This window comes from Gossypium raimondii, chromosome 3, assembly GCF_025698545.1.
Source record: "Gossypium raimondii isolate GPD5lz chromosome 3, ASM2569854v1, whole genome shotgun sequence".
Lineage (NCBI taxonomy): Eukaryota > Viridiplantae > Streptophyta > Magnoliopsida > Malvales > Malvaceae > Gossypium > Gossypium raimondii.
Genome location: NC_068567.1, coordinates 44,509,659 through 44,526,417, shown reverse-complemented (window position 1 = coordinate 44,526,417; position 16,759 = coordinate 44,509,659). Strand labels below are relative to the sequence as shown.

Here is a 16,759-nt window from a genome sequence, read left to right as displayed (position 1 = left end):
TCCAAAATTATAAAGTTATGAATATCACCGGAATAATCCATATCAAAATCCAAATTACAACAATTTTTAAGCGACCAATTACAAAGGAAATCAACCACTTTTTTACAGCATCTATTGATTCATCTAATATCAAAAGCACTAAAAGGAACACTTATGTTTTGAACCTCCTTAATCCGGTGCCCAAAAAACGTGATATCGGCCCGAGCCTTTCGGACTCTATTGACAACACTTGTGCAGTCCATCTCAAAATTAACCTTGTTGAGATTGAGGCTTCGAGCAAAGCTAATACCTTCAATCATTGCATCCAACTCAGCCCATTCCGAATTAACAACTCTATCTTTAAACATACCTCTGTCCCTTAAAACAAAGCCATTTGAGTCTCTAATAATAATGCCCAGCCCGGTCCCCCTTTTTTTCACAGCAACATCGACATTTATTTTAAAAAACCTTCCATCGATTTTTCCACTTGCGGACAACTCCTAATTCAAATAAATTAGATCAATCTAAACCTTTTAAATATATTTTAAATAAATAGGTACATTCGCAAATTCTTTCTAGTTCAATAAATTACATTTTAAATTTATGTTATTTTTTTAATTACAAGTTTTAAGTTGGCTTTAAACCTTAATTAACAACTTTTTCCCCAAAAATAACGGTCATTTTAATATTCTAACTTTTATAATAATACAATTAATCACATTAACTTTTCATTTTAATATCTTTAACTTTTATAATAACACAATTGATCACATCAAGTTTTCATATTTTTCATTATTTTTGTATGTAATCGTTTATGAAGTTTAATCTCTATATAAACTTACCATATGCTTGACCAAAATCTCATCAAACATCGTTTTACAAAATATCCTATACTTTCAAGCCTTTTTCATCAAACATCATCAAATATCATCACAAGTTTTTCTTCTAGCCCTGCAATGGTGTTGTTCACCCATGCATGACCACTGGAAACCTCGAAGTCAACCCTTGAATCTCGGTTGACAAATAGTATTTTTTAAAATTTTATTATTACAGTTTAATTATTATTTAATGTACAAGTAATTTTAATTATATACACTTATATATTTATATATAATATATTTTCATATTCAATATATATAATATTTCAACTCCTTTCGAAGTCTTTATATAGAGAAATTAGAGTTTTTTAAAGTTCAGGATAATTTTTTAATTTTCCATCACATAAACTCTAAATTTGTACCTAATTTTATCTTTAGTTTCTCCTTTTCATTCTATTTTAAAAACTTATAATTTCCTGATAAAATTGTTTTACTATTATGGATACAAAAAAATATCATGTTAGGATTTTCTGCGAGCTAGTTTTATTAGAGCGAAATTTTATTGATTTAAATTTGAAATTTTCTATTATGCAATGGATTTAGTTTCTCAATGGTTATTTGAGAATTTAAAAGTTAAGTTTACTTTTTGGTAATTTCTTTTCTATGTTACAAATCTGCCTTTGATTTTTTTTTGTTACAATTTGTAATTGTAAATGTAATTTGATCTCAAGAAAAACACATGGATTAAAACTTATAAACTATCTATTCATAACGAATATGGTTTTTGTAATTTTTTAAAATTAATAATATTAAATTGGTTAGACTATATTTTGTATGATAAATTTTTTGAGATTATGGGCTTTTTAATTTTTATTTTATTTACAGTGGCTTTAATTGGTTTTGGAAGTTAGTACAACTGATTTTTATTGAAAATTATTTGAATTTATTTCCCTTTTTTATAAAAAAATATAAAATAATTACTACTTAGTATTATAATAAAAATAATTCGACTTGGATGATCCAAGTATTAAAAAGGAGCCCACCTTCATGATAGGAGACTGTACTGAAAACATCCAAGTTTTTTATTATCTTCTTCCTCTCTTCCTTGACCAGGACACCATTTCCCTCCTTATCTTGAACTCCGTTGATATTGTGTATCAACAATTGTTGCGGCGAGCGTGGAATAACTCTAGGAATGTTGTTTACCAGATCATCGACTATGAACTTTAGAAAGATAAGGGCACGTCCAGGAATTATGGCTGCATAGGGTGACTGGGAGGATACATGCATGGCAATATCTACCAAACGGGGGAAAAAGCTGGAATTGATGATCGGAGATATTGTAATTGAGTTTCACCGAAGAATCAAGTCATGTCTGATGGGTATTCTAATTTCAGGAAGATTGATGATATTTTTGAAGGCGCTTGTGGAAACGCTACAACCAGGGCTTCTGGGCTGAAATCGGCTTCATTTGTGAACCAGGGAAGAAACAACCAATCTTGTAGGTTGCGTCCTGTGCCTGCTCGCTTGTGGATATCCTATGCAGCCAAACCAGAGACTGTGGATTAGGTGTGCGAAATGGTAAGGGAACAACTAGCTTTGTCAAGTGACAACCCTGTCACTGGGGCATAAAAATTTTCTAATCTTGGAGCTGATTCTGTTGATACGGTATTCCCTCAACCCCTCAATAATCACTGATTCGTTTTCTGAGTGCCAAGCTTTTTCCCTTTTCTTCTTATTTGGGTAAATGTAGGGTACAGAATCATGGATCTCATGCATTTATTTGAGTTAGAATGAAATTTTGCTTATCTGTATGTTCATGCTCATGTCTATATATGTATCCTTGAAATTATCCATTTTTCTGTAATTAATCTTAATTCATTCCTTGAATTTGTTTAGGATTGAAGGTGAAGGTGTATGTGTGTATATATATATCTGCCTTCATCCTTTCTTACTGCTAATTTCTTTGAAAATCGTATATATTATCCTGCTTATGATTTCATTTCCAGTATTGTGCACAAGGCTTGTGCTAAACTGTGTTGGTAGGGGGTCTAATTAATTATAACCTAACAGTTGTCACCATGTAACAATTAGCTTACCATGTATAATTTATTATTAGTATAAATAATGAGTTCCATATATATTCCATAATACTCTCGTTTAGTTCAGAAAAATTAACCAATCCAAGTTGATAACTGAATTATAGAAATTTATCTCTGCAAATTGATTATGTAAACATGATAGATAATGAATCTTATTAAGCTTCGTCCTGTTTGATTCTTGTCTGCCTTTTTCTTTGATTTATTTTGTTATGTTGTCTGCATTTCATCCTAATTTGGTCAATTGGAGTGAATTACTATGCGTCTGATGTACTAATTGCTTTCTAATTGTTAAAAATGTGTTATAAAATTTTCTAATGAGCAACATTTGGAACCAAGGACTCTTGTCATATATTTGCTAGAAATGAACTCGTGTATATTGTTGATACGAGATTTGATTGGTTGTCCCCATTGTTTTATGCACCTTCTTCTTGGGAAATTGTTTCCTTCATGGTTTGATTTCTGGATAGTTGATGATCCTATGTTTGGTGGTTGTTTGAGATATATGCTTGTTTCTTTGGAAAGTAACAACTCTGCTCTTTTAACTGTATGCTGTCAGTTTGTGTTTACTACTTTCAAAGCTATCCAAGCAACATGCATAACCTTTGCCAAAAAATTTTTAGAATAATTTAAAATGATTTGATGGAGAAACTAACTCTCCTCATTTACATATGGACATGAGCCTGATATAGATTTTGCTTTATTTATCTGCATGCTGATAGTTCCCATCCTTCATTTGAATATAAGTATACGGAATGAGTTTTTGTATACGCTAACATTTTGCAGGTAGAATCAAATTAAATCATCTATGGTAGATGCTATTCTCCCTACTCTTCTCCCCTTTGCTTAAGTTCATGTCATGTACTACTGCTTACCTTATGTCACGACCTCATACTTTTACTTAGTATTGGTGATGTATGTCAAATTTTGTTTCTTTGATATTGTATTTGTCGGTACCAACTGCATGTTTGTCGGCTTGTATTCCGTTGCACGCACACTTTGATGACTTCAGATATATAATGCCTTTGTTTTCCTCTTAATAGTGGTTGCATTTTGGTTGATTTATGGGGGGTGTTTTTATGTTGTAAATCACTTGGGTCGACTTTGCTACATTCTTAGATGTTTTCACAGTGCTTTGATTTAGTTTAGATGATAATGGTTTTCTGTTGTGGGGTTTTAATTGCTAATTCAAGGTAATTAGTGGTGGGTTTTTAGTTAACCAAAGGACTACCTTTTAAATTTAGAGTTGGTTTCCCAATATTACATAAGAGAAACGAAGTTGTTGTCAGCCTATTATTCTTCAAAGGGGATTTGTGGAAAAAACTATGGCAAATCCTGATTGATGATATCCTCCAAAGCTGTTTTTCTTTAACCTATTATTTCTGTGCTTTCTATACTTGCACTTTTAAGTAAAATCAATTAAACATGATACAAGTTAACTTGCTATCTTATTCTCATCATCCCCATCTTGAGCCCCTTTTGGCTTTTACGTTGTATCGTTGATCATGGGAAAGATGACTTTAGTTTCCTACTTCTATTTTCTTCTTTATTGCCTTGCAATGCGAAACAAGGATGTTTTTGTTTTTAATGATGCATGCTTCTTGACTGATTGTTGATTAGTTTCTGCATTGATCACTAAGGCTTGCAGATTTAAGATTGCGACAGGGATTTAAATAGCGGTCCGATATCGGAATAGCGGCCGCTATATAGCTGTAGTGGCGTCGTCCGAAATCGCTATTGCTAAAAATAGGGTGTGAAGTGGAGTCACACTGATAGCGGTGGCTCGCGGCCGCAATTTAACGGGTAACGGCCAATTGCGGGAATAACGGGCCGCTATTCTCGTTATTTTCCGTTACAGTGGTTAAAGCAGCATCAGATTGGAAAAGACCCCTTCTTTTGAGCAAGAGTGAGTAGTAGCTAAGATCTTAAGGTTTTCAGCGTACTCGTTGTCCATGGTTGGGTCGATTCTACCGGGGTCGATGGAATTGTACAATCGGCGCGAAACAGCTGGGCAATGGGATATGCTGATTGTATGACCACCTGAAAAACAAATGAGACCACTTTGAAGAGCTGAGAAGCCTGAGACAATTTCCCCAAAGGAAAAGTGAAGCAAGGATGAAGATGATGAGCCATGAAGTGACAGTGATGAAGTTGAACTGATATACTTGAAGCAATATACATGTTGCTGTTGAAACCAGAACAAATGTTGCACACTTGCACCCACTTTCTTTCTATTGAAATATTTTTGAAAGAAAGTAGTTTGGGGGTGTATTTCCTTTGTGTTTTCAAGAAATGAAACGTTGAATTTGTTGATTGAAAAAATTAAGTGAAGAATAAAGAGGAGTTTGTTTGATTTATACGTGCATAAGTGTAGAGAACAACGTGGAAGCCATGCAACAGTCGGTAAAATTGGAGAACTAAGTGGTCAAGTTAAGCCCTTGGTTACTGAAGAGAGTAAGAAGAGTAGTGAAGTTGTGGAAAGGGCTTGGAATGTTTTACAATAAGTTGTGCGAATTTTAAAAAAAAATTCACGACCGCGATACCTACAATGACCGCAATAGCTACAATGACCGCAATAGCATCTGTTATGTCCGCAACTGCGATAAACGCGGCCGCGACTGAAAATGCGACCGCGACCGCAATTTAAATCCTTGGATTGCGACCCTCTATTTTCTAACAACTCGCTGATCTATGTTCATAGTTGATTTTTTTTATGGTTTGTTGATTTAAGATCGTGACCCTCAGTTTTCTAACAGTTCGCTAACTTATGTTCACAGCTGATTTTTTTACGGTCCGCTGATTTATGGTCGCGACCCTCGATTTTCTAGTAGCTTGCTGACCTACGATTTTTTTATGGTCCGCTTATTTAAGATTGTGACCCTCGGTTTTCTAAAAACTTGTTGACCTACGTTCACAATTGATTTTTTTACGGTTCGTTGATTTAAGATCGCGACCCTTGGTTTTCTAATAGCTTGCTGACCTACGTTCACAGTTGTTATTTTTTATGGTCCATTGATTTAATATCACGACCCTCGGTTTTCTAATAACTCGTTGACCTACGTTCACAGTTGATATTTTTTATGAATTAAGATCGAGACCCTCAATTTTCTAATAGCTCGTTGACCTACGTTCACAACTGTTATATCTTACGGTTCGCTGATCTACAAGCGACGAAAATCCCTTTTTTTTTCCTATCTCTATCCTGATGAGCCGAAACCAAAGCTCTTATTCTTTGTTGAGTAATAGTTCGAGTAAGTCTTGAATGAGCCCATCGAAAGCGTAATGCAAATAAACTAATTTTTTTTCGATGTCTACGAGCTATATATCCTCGTTTAATTCTGGTCATTGAATAAAAGAAATTTTGATGAATAACTAATTCTTTCTTTCAGTTATTCTTTTCTAGTCTTTTAATAACAAAACTGATTCTTCCAATGTATAAAATAAAAATTCCAAATGGCTTTTGCTACTCTAACCGTCCCGACCATGATTTTTTCTTTTTTCTAAGCATTTCATTTCACCTTGAAATAAGAAATTGTATTAATACTAGGTATCAAAAAAGCATATTAACTAAAATAAAGGCGTAAATAGAAATGGATAAATAAATAGTGGGTTCTATTATTTCTATGGTTACTTCTTAAACGGTGAGGTCCTCTCTATACACCGGAGCTTATTCTTTCATTTAATTGGTAACTTGTACAGTTCACACTCTTCGGCTCTACTCATGAATTTTCCGATAATAGATCTTTCACAACGAGATCTATCTTATCTGATAACGGCATGTAAGGATGAGGATTAATTGGGCGGTGACCTGTTAGTCCGTTCTTTGCAAGAGTCGAAGTATAATCTTTTTGCTTTTTAAATAGGATTTTTCTCGCTTAATGGATAAGCATTTGCTACCAATGGGGAATTTTTTCTCATCTTAAATTTCAAGATTGGATTTGCGCCAATGGGAACCATAAATTTCATACACAATAGAATGATATGGTAGATCTATCTTTTTTAGATAGTGAACGGACGAACCCCGTTCTATTCATTAGTACGGATCGTTGATACTGAAAAAGTTGTTTCTTTTTTCTCAGCCCATGATCTGAACAAGTCGCAGATACACCCTAGTACATGTTCCTCAGCACTGAGGACATCCCCCAAGAGTAGGGGATTTCGTGACATTTCTAATTGGCTTTCTTGCATTTCTAATAAGTTGTTTAATAGTTAGCATACTGAATCATATCCATAATAGATTGGTTTAGATCGATTCTAACCAGATGATTCTAAATTACTTCATTTTCTATTTAATAGATTAATAAAATATTAACCCCTTAGGCTTAAGTTAAGAAGGAAAGAAAGAAAGGGATTAAATCAATTTTAATTAAATTGTGGATTGGTGTTAAATCGTTGCTATTGCTATTTGTTATTTAACTTATTTAACCACTACAAGATCCACAATTCCATGAGCTTGGGCTTCTGTTACTGACATAAAAATATCTCTTTCCATGTCTTCGAATACAATCTATAGGGGCTTGCCCGTTTTTTGTACATAAACCCTTGTGAGGCTTTTGCGAAGTTTTAGTAGTTCTTCCACTTCCAAGATAAATTCTCCTGTTTGTGCATCATAAAAAGAACTAGCAGGTTGATGGATCATTATCCTGATGATATAACATAATAAAAGATTCTTCTAACTCACATAATGAGGCAAGAAGAGTAGCTAAAAATAGCTAAAGAATAATAAGAAAAAAAGATAGAATTGAACAACCGTACAGGCATTTTTTGTGCATTGCATACGACTTTACAATGAAATTCTCTTTTTTCTTTCATCGAAAAAAGAAAAAGAGAAAATATAGAGAGCGTCTATTAGACTCAGATCACTAAATAATCCAATTACCACCCTTCTTTTTTTTCTTTTTTTTTTTCGAAAAAGTTCAAAAATACTATGATGGCTCTGTTGCTTTATATATTTATTTTGTCTGTAATTCAACAATCCCAAAGTTTTTTTTATTATTTTCAAAAAAAAGAAAGAAAAAAATAGTCTTTTTTTTTCGTACTATTTTATTTTATAACATAAATATTGTTATAAATATTGTTAATAGCCTTTGGTGTGAAAAGAAAAAAAGTTTGTGACGCTGAGATGGGCTAATGAAAGCTAAGATAAGGCCACAACCCTGGTTTTCTGATAGCTCGTTGACCTATGTTCACAACTGATATTTTTATGGTCTGTTGATTTAAGATCACGACCCTCGATTTTCTAACAGCTCGCTGATTCACGATCACGACTGTCGTTTTTAAAGCTTGCTAATTTCTTCAACAAGGGGACAGATCTTTACTTATGAAAAATGTAGTTTGCGTTATTCTGCAATATAGTTTTGACTCTTGAACCATACTATCGGAGAACAAAATTTGCTCCATAAAGTTTTAAGTTAAAGCTTATATAGTACGTCTGAAATTACAAGCTTCACACGTGTGAGCTTGAGTCACTTTATAATTTTTCTTTGACAAGGTGGGGGACAAATTATTATATATGATTATAATAAAAATTATTTGACCCAAGATCCAACCTGGGATCTGACCCGATATACCCATGATCTAAGTACTAAAAAGGAGCTCATCTTCATGATCGGGGGATGGTACTGAAAACACCCCATTTCTTTTATGATCTTCTCTTTACTCCTTGACCACGACACCATTTCCTTCTCCATCTTAACCTTTGTTGATACAATATCAACAAAATGCATTTGGAACAAAATTATAGAATATTTTGACAAATACTTTTTGTACATGGAGTCTTCGGATATCATTGATATGTTTAAAAAAAAAGAAAATACTAGTTTTGGTGTCTTTAGCATTTTTGTAATGTGTATATTAATTTTCAATATAGTTATACTGAAATACCCTTTGATGTGTTTTTTTCGACTACAATGTTATGTATTATACCGGCAAGTAGAAAGGTGAGAGTGTACTCAATGACAAACATGCAAGTCTATCTATTTTTAAGAAGTTTATGTTGCACTTACAAAATGGTGGATACTCTTAAAAATATTTACGTTTTGTTCATACGTTTGAAAAACATAAATTATTGAATGAATAAAAAATTGATTATAATCTTAACATAAGAAATTATAATACATTTTTAAATATATGCGAACCAAAATTTTGGATGCAATTGAGCATATTATTTATATTTTAAAAGTGTTATTAGGATATGTTATTTTAATATTTTCACTATTGAACATAATATAGAAGAGATCATTATCCTAATTTTGATGAATTTTTCTTTATAAATATGAAAATATAAACATGTTTTCATTTTTATCTACAATTTAAAGAAAATTTTAATACTTAATAGATTTATAAATATGTAGTTTGTATATCATGTAGTCAATTTGTTTGACAAAATAGCACAATTATAAATAATATTATGTTTAGACAATTTCTTTCTATAAAATTTTATCTCTATATAATATAAATTAAATTAAGTGCTAAATTAACAAAATAATAATTATAAAATTAATTGATTAAATATTGAAGGTTAATTATTATAAAAGAAGAGAAAAGAACAAAGAACAATATATATTATTATGAGAATCAAAGAAAATATATCTGAAAATGATATGTTTGTATTATAATAATTAATTAAATGAGTTTGCTTTTGACATTGAGAATAATTATTATTTATTAAAATTCGCAATTATCAACAAAATTTGAAAGCATATTTTGGACATATATATATTATTAGATACTCAAACTATTTTTAATGATTATTCAAATCCAATAATATTAAGATCTGAATATAACTTTTGAAGTCAAGATTCGTCATCAGATATTTATTTTATATGAATATTTTAATTCGAACATATATATATTATTAGATATTTAAACTATTTTTAATGATTATTTAAATCCAATAATTAGAATTAAATTTGAGTATAGCTTTTGAAGTCTTGATTGGTTATAGATATTTATTTTAAATGAGTAGTTTAATTTGAATTAATAATTTTAGATTAAATTTTTCAGAGATAATAATAATTGTAAAATGAAATAATATTTGGAAATTTCATGTAAAATGTTGAAAAAATTCAATCAATAGAAAATCAATATTTGAACAACTTAATTTTTAAACATGTTAGATAACCCACAATAAAACTATTAGATAGAATATTTTTCTCTGAAAAATATAAAAAATAATAAGTAAACAATGACTTACTTATCGTTAATAAAGAATAAATTCAATTGTTTTATTTTATTTTATTTCACTTAAGATTATATTATGCTTTATTAAGTAATGTAGTTATATTCCATATTTAATTTTAAGTATATTCAGTACTATGATGTTAATTACTATTATGTTATTAATTATTTTCATCTATTCATCAATTGTTCATTATAATGTTGTTTATCTTAAATTGTTATTTTATAATATTTATCGTTTAATTATTAAAATAATCATATATTATGAATAAATTATATATAGTCATTCAACTATGAAGGATTTGAATTTAATCATTCAATTATTAAAATAATAAATTTAAACACTAATGTTAATGACATTAATTTTTGACCATTGGTGACAAGCTATTGTGCTTTTGAATATATTCAATTTAAGTCATAATCATTATTGAAATGCAAGTTGTCATCATAATAATTTATTATGATGAAACACTTAAGAGTAGAATATTTTGAGGATTGTATCCTTCAAAGAGAATGTTAGTATCAAGCTAATGCAAATACTAGAATTCACCTAATTCTACGATTAACGATCTAACAAATATCATAGTTATTAATGTAACCAATTAAGAGAAGTATGTACTTAACTAACTAAGAACCTAGCTAGTAATTTAGCTATCTTGAATTTAACCTTCATAGCAAGTATAGAACTAATAATTAGTAGGTTTAATTTGTTAATTTATGATTAAATTTAAACTTGTTGATCTTAAATGTATTGTCATTAATCTTAACCCTCTAAGTATCTTGACTTACCTTGAGAACTAGGGTTCACTATTAGACCGTAGCTCTTGCTAGTAAGCCTAGCCTACACTAAGTCACTCGACTCCTTGTACTTAGCGAGCTAGATTAGTATGGTTAATTAAGATTTCTCGTTTTTTCCTAATTCTAATCATGCCCATGGTTGCCAAATCATAAACATGCATTAAGTTCTCCAAGCTAAGCAAGCAACAATTTAAATCCTCACAACAAATTAAGCATTTAATAATCTCATCACTGATATTGATCACTAGTCACATAAATCATTTAGCCACACTTAGATCTAACATACACAAAGTATTCAACAATGGTAATCAACATTATAATTGCAAAAATATAACATGATTAAGTTAGAAATGTCCAATTAAGTGTAGATCTCCTAATTATTAAGGGCCGAAGCTTGGATCCCTTTACACTTGGCTTATCTAGCAAAGCTTGAGATTAGAATTAAAAAAAAAACTAAGAAAAAATCTTAAATACTAAAGGTTACAAGGAAAATCTAATGGAATTACAAAGTAGAAACTACAAAGGATTAAACTTTTTGCAAAGGAAATAAAAGAAAATGATAAAACTAATAGTCTAGCTTTCTCCTTTGCTCCCTCTCTTTCAATTTTCAGCTGAAAGAAACAGTTTATATTATCAAATTCAAATAAAGAAATTTCATATAAAGATTTTCACTAAATTTTTCGTCAAGCATGAATGTTGTTGCCTGCCATGGGGAATGCCGCAACTGTTAGAGTATGCCCAAAGATCAATCATGAGATGGTTGTAATAACATACTTGATTTATAATGTTTATTAATATAAGACGTCACAATTATTATTTCAGTTTCTTTTTTGTGTGTATAAATAAACTGTTTTATAATAATGTCCTGAGAGTAATATGATTATTCTTAAAAGGTCCTTAGTCAAGTATTATGGTTGGATAGGACAACGATAATGCATTAAGACTAACATGTAGTTGATTGATGATAAAGAGTTGACATTGATATGGAATGTCAAAATCGATGCATGAATATGTGTGTTAGAGAACAACATATTGGACTGACCCGTTATGAGTATGTTTCTTGGATTATTATGTAATTGTCATAACATTACTCATAGTGATTAATATGTATATGATCCTCAGACTTGAGATCATCATAATCCCAACATTGTGAGCTGTATATTTTGATACAGTCAAACATAAACCGTAACTGGTTGTTCTATAAAGGCTGATGTTGGATATACCACGATCTATGTAGAGGGATATGGTTGATCGATATAGGATAAGTCCCTCCTACATAATGGGAGTAATATCTTAGGTCACTTGATTGAGTGAGACTAGAAATGCATGGCCATGCTCAAATAAGCTGATATGAGATGTCATACTTATTTGTATATCATAGTCTACTTAAGATATCAAGGAACATGGAATGGACAATGCAAGTGTGACTATTCCATGACTTGTGTCCAATCTAGAGATAAAGGACTTAAGGATTATTGCATGAAAGGTTATTCATAAAAAGGTTATGTCGAATCATGATTTCTTGTGACTTAGGTAGCAATGATGCATTGCTAGGTGCCATTCATTGTTTGTAACATTGGAATCGTTTTAGTATTACTGCTAACGTTACAAGAACCTACAGGGTCACACCCTATAGTTGAAATGAACGGAATAAAACATAGTTGGTATTGTGTTTGGTTGTCGCTTGAATTAAACTAATTATAGAATTAATTTAATTGGATAATCAAATATCGAACACATTATGCACAAGGTTGTTGTACGCATAATGAGAACATGAATTTGGTTAGTATATAAATTGAAATAAATATATAGTTTACCGAAATCATTATTATAATTAATGTAATTATAATTTTTGGTTTAAAACATAGTTATATTTATTTAATTTCTAGAAACCCTAAAAATAGATATAAAAATATCATTTTTTCTTTACTTGGGGTCTAGCAGCCGTCAAAGTAAAGTTTTTTTCCAACATAATTTTGGGTATTCCTTCCGTTTATTGTCAACTGGATGGATTACGTAGTGGCCGGAGTCACGATAGATTGCGGCTTGGTTCGATAGTAGGTTAGGACGCCGAATATTTTAATTTTTTGCTGCGCTGTAGGGGTGCTGGCGTTCCAACAGTGGTATCAGAACCACTTGTGTGATACATACTCGGGTTTAAATACTTGGGTGATGCAATTGTATGAGATGCATGCTTCAATTTTTATTACGTTTTCGACTGTTGAAATTGTTTAAGAGTAACCTGATAACCATTCCTTTTGACAATGGATTAAATGTTAATCATTGTGTTATGGCCTATTCGGTTTAATGTTATTACTATTAAGTGTTAACAGATTTGTAATGGTGCGACGGTAATGCTTATGGTTTCCAGTAAGATTTAACTGGTTTGTGGAACAAGGGTTGTTCTGGCATGAAACCTCAATGACTAAAATTTCACAAACACGATTCAGTTGATAAAAGTTATCAAATTGTGAGGTTTCATTTGAATGGGGTATGCGGTTTGTACCGCGGGCGCTCCGCCCCGCACCCCTGGTCCATACCACGGGGGCTCCGCCTCGCACCCCTGTTCCTACCGTGGTAGTTCCCGCTTCCTCCGACCGCCTTAAACCCCATCTTTTTAAAGTATATTTTATAATAATTAAACTTGGTGGCCATAAAACTTGAAAGGATATGTTATAATTCACCTTAACAAGACGTTGTATTATGTATGCTATTATTGACATGCACGGTGTTTGAAATGGATAGTTATAGCCCAATGACCCATTTGATAAAAGGTTGTAATTTTATAAATACGGCCTGCGTGTCGTGCCTTACTACTATTCTCTTGTGTTTCTCTTCTCATCTTACTCCCTCGTATGTGAAACGAATTTTTGCATATTGTAATTTTCAAAAGTTGCTGTGGGCTAGATGAGAAGGAAGATAGGCCAACTAGTGTGGATCGATAGCTTGTGAAACGGCTTACACCTTTAGGTTTCCTTTTGGTTCTTCTATTGGCTTGGGTTGCACCACCTTAGTTTATGAGCTATAACTATTGCATTTATTTATTGCTTTATTTATTCATGTATGAGATGCTATGGATGTCTAAAGCATGCCAAATTTTAAATATGTTAAAATTTGATAATAATGAACCGCATTAATTGACGAGATCAATTAAATAGCTAAAAGGACTAAGGTAAACCATAATTGGTGAGATGGAACAACCTTAACAAAATCCCTCTATTAAAATATTAAGTCAATATAGCCTTCCAATTTTGTCCTCATTACGGCCTCGATCAATACTGTGTAGGTTCTGCTAAAGCGAAGTACTAGTATTTATCTTGGTTAAACGCGAAGAATAAACAAGTGATATTCGCTGGTTAAAATTGGTTAATGACTTAACTAGGTTATTCTATTAGGATTAGAAACCTAGAGGCAAGTAATTTGGATAAATCATAAGATGATTAGAGCAAGAGTTGTTCACCAAACTTTAGGAATTACATATGCTGTAATTAGAAGTTACATATGATGTAATTAGGAAGTGTTGCTTACCTAGATAGCCATAATCTTGAGAGTAAAGCCAAAGCTCACTTAATAGGAGGTGAAATATGGATTCTTAACCCACTAGAAATACTTTTCGAGAAAGTCTTTCTGAAACTAATATATGAGGGTTATTAATTTTGTAATAAAATAGTGGGAACATCTTTTAATAAAGTTCTTTTAATGATTGATATAAATTTGATAAATTTACACACGCATATTTTATTGTTGTAGATACATTATGGCTGCAAACACTAATACACTCTCATTGCGATCGGTCCTTGAGAAGGACAAATTGAATGGTTTGAATTTTCTTGACTAGTTCCGTAACTTAAGGATTGTCCTCAAACAAGAACGAAAATTATATGTCATTGAACAATCGGTTCCAAACGAACCACCCGCTAATGCCTCGATGGCTGATAGAGATGCTTACAAGAAGCATCTTGATGACATGGTAGACGTTGGATGCCTTATGCTTGCCGCTATGAATCCAGAGCTTCAGAAGCAACATGAGGACATGGTTGCTTATGAATTGATTGAGCACCTGAAAGAACTTTATCAGGGGCAAGCACGGCAAGAGAGGTTCGATATCTCTAAGGCCCTATTCCATTGTAAGCTGGCTGAAGGAAGCCCAGCAGGACCTCATGTCTTAAAGATGATTGGCTATATTGAAAGCTTGTCTAAGCTTGGGTTTCCATTGAGCCAAGAGTTGGCCACTCATGTTATTCTGCAATCGTTGCCAGATAGCTACAGCCAGTTTGTCCTCAATTTCAATATGAATGAAATTGATAAGACTCTGCCACAGTTGCTTAGTATGTTACGAACTGCTGAAGGCAACATGAAAAAGGTTGGACCCAAGCCTATACTGATGGTCCGTAATAACAAGGGCAAGGAAAAGGCCAAAGTTTAGACAAAACCCAAGGGAAAATGTAGGCCTAAGCCTGGAAAAGTAAAGGCTGCATTGAAACTTAAAGGTGGGGTGGCTAAGGAAGGAAATTGTTTTCATTGTGGTGTGACTGGATATTGGAAGCGGAACTGCCCTATCTATCTTGTGGAAGTCAAGAAGGCCAAAATAAGTGGAACATCTGCTTCAGGTATTTATGTTATTGATATTAATTTATCAACTACTACTTCATGGGTATTAGATACTGGTTGTGGTTCTCACATTTGTACTTCTGTACAGTGACTACAAAGGAGTAGGATTTTGGCTAAAAGAGATGTGGACCTACGGGTTGGAAATGGAGCAAAAGTTACTACATTAGCTGTGGGAACATATAATTTATATTTTCCTAGTGGACTTGGTTTATGCTTAGAGGATTGTTATTATGTGCCCAGTTTGACTAAAAACATTATTTCAATTTCTTGTTTAGACAAAATTGGTTTTGAGATAATTATTAAGAATAATTGCTGTTCCTTTTATCTCGATAATGTTTTCTATGGTTCAGCACAATTGATTAATGGCCTCTATATTTTAGATCAAATGAATCCCATTTACAACATAAATACTAAAAGATCGAAAATAAATGACTTAAAATTAAACTTATCTGTGGCATTGTCGTTTGGGCCACATAAGTGAGGAACGCATATTCAAGCTCCATAAAGATGGTCTCTTGGATTCATTTGTTTTTGAACAATTTGAAGTATGTGAATCTTGACTATTGGGAAAAATGACTAAATCTTCTTTTACTGGTAAAAGTGAACGATCTAGTGATTTATTAGGCCTAATACATTCTGATGTATGTGGGCCAATAAATACACAGGCTAGAGGAGGATTTCACTACTTCATTACTTTCACTGATGATTTTAGTAGATATGGGTATGTCTATCTCATGCACCATAAGTCTGAGTCCCTTGAAAAGTTCAAGGAATTCAAAAATAAAGTACAAAATTAACTAGGAAAAACTATCAAGACACTTCGTTCTAATCGAGGTGGGGAGTATTTGAGCTTAGAGTTTGATGATCTTTTGAAGCAATGTGGGATTGTCTCACAACTTACTCCTCCTAGTACTCCTCAATGAAATGGAGTTTCTGATAGAAGAAATCGAACTTCGTTAGACATGGTTTGATCCATGATGAGTCATGCTGATCTGCCGACTTCTTTTTGGGGACATGCACTTGAGACAGCTGCTTTCACACTAAATCGTGTTCCATCTAAATCTGTTCAAAAGATGCCATATGAGATGTGGACTGGGAAATGTCCCAATATGTCTTTTATGAAAATTTGGGGTCGCGAAGCTTATGTTAAACGTCAGACGTCTACTGAGCTTGAACCCAAATCTGAAAAGTGTGTTTTTGTGGGGTATCCAAAAGAAACCAAAGGATATTATTTCTTTAATCCCATTGAGAACAAAATACTTATTGGTCAGATTA

At 32.2% G+C, this 16,759-nt stretch overlaps 1 long non-coding RNA gene across 1 annotated transcript; it reads left to right on the top strand.

Moving 5' to 3' along the window:
- The first annotated feature begins 1,835 nt into the window (after window positions 1–1,835).
- LOC105794379 (uncharacterized) lies at window positions 1,836–5,253 on the top strand. The gene is made up of 2 exons (XR_008194479.1): window positions 1,836–2,465; window positions 3,683–5,253. It is a non-coding gene; the product is annotated as an uncharacterized LOC105794379 (long non-coding RNA).
- The last annotated feature ends 11,506 nt before the right edge of the window (window positions 5,254–16,759 follow it).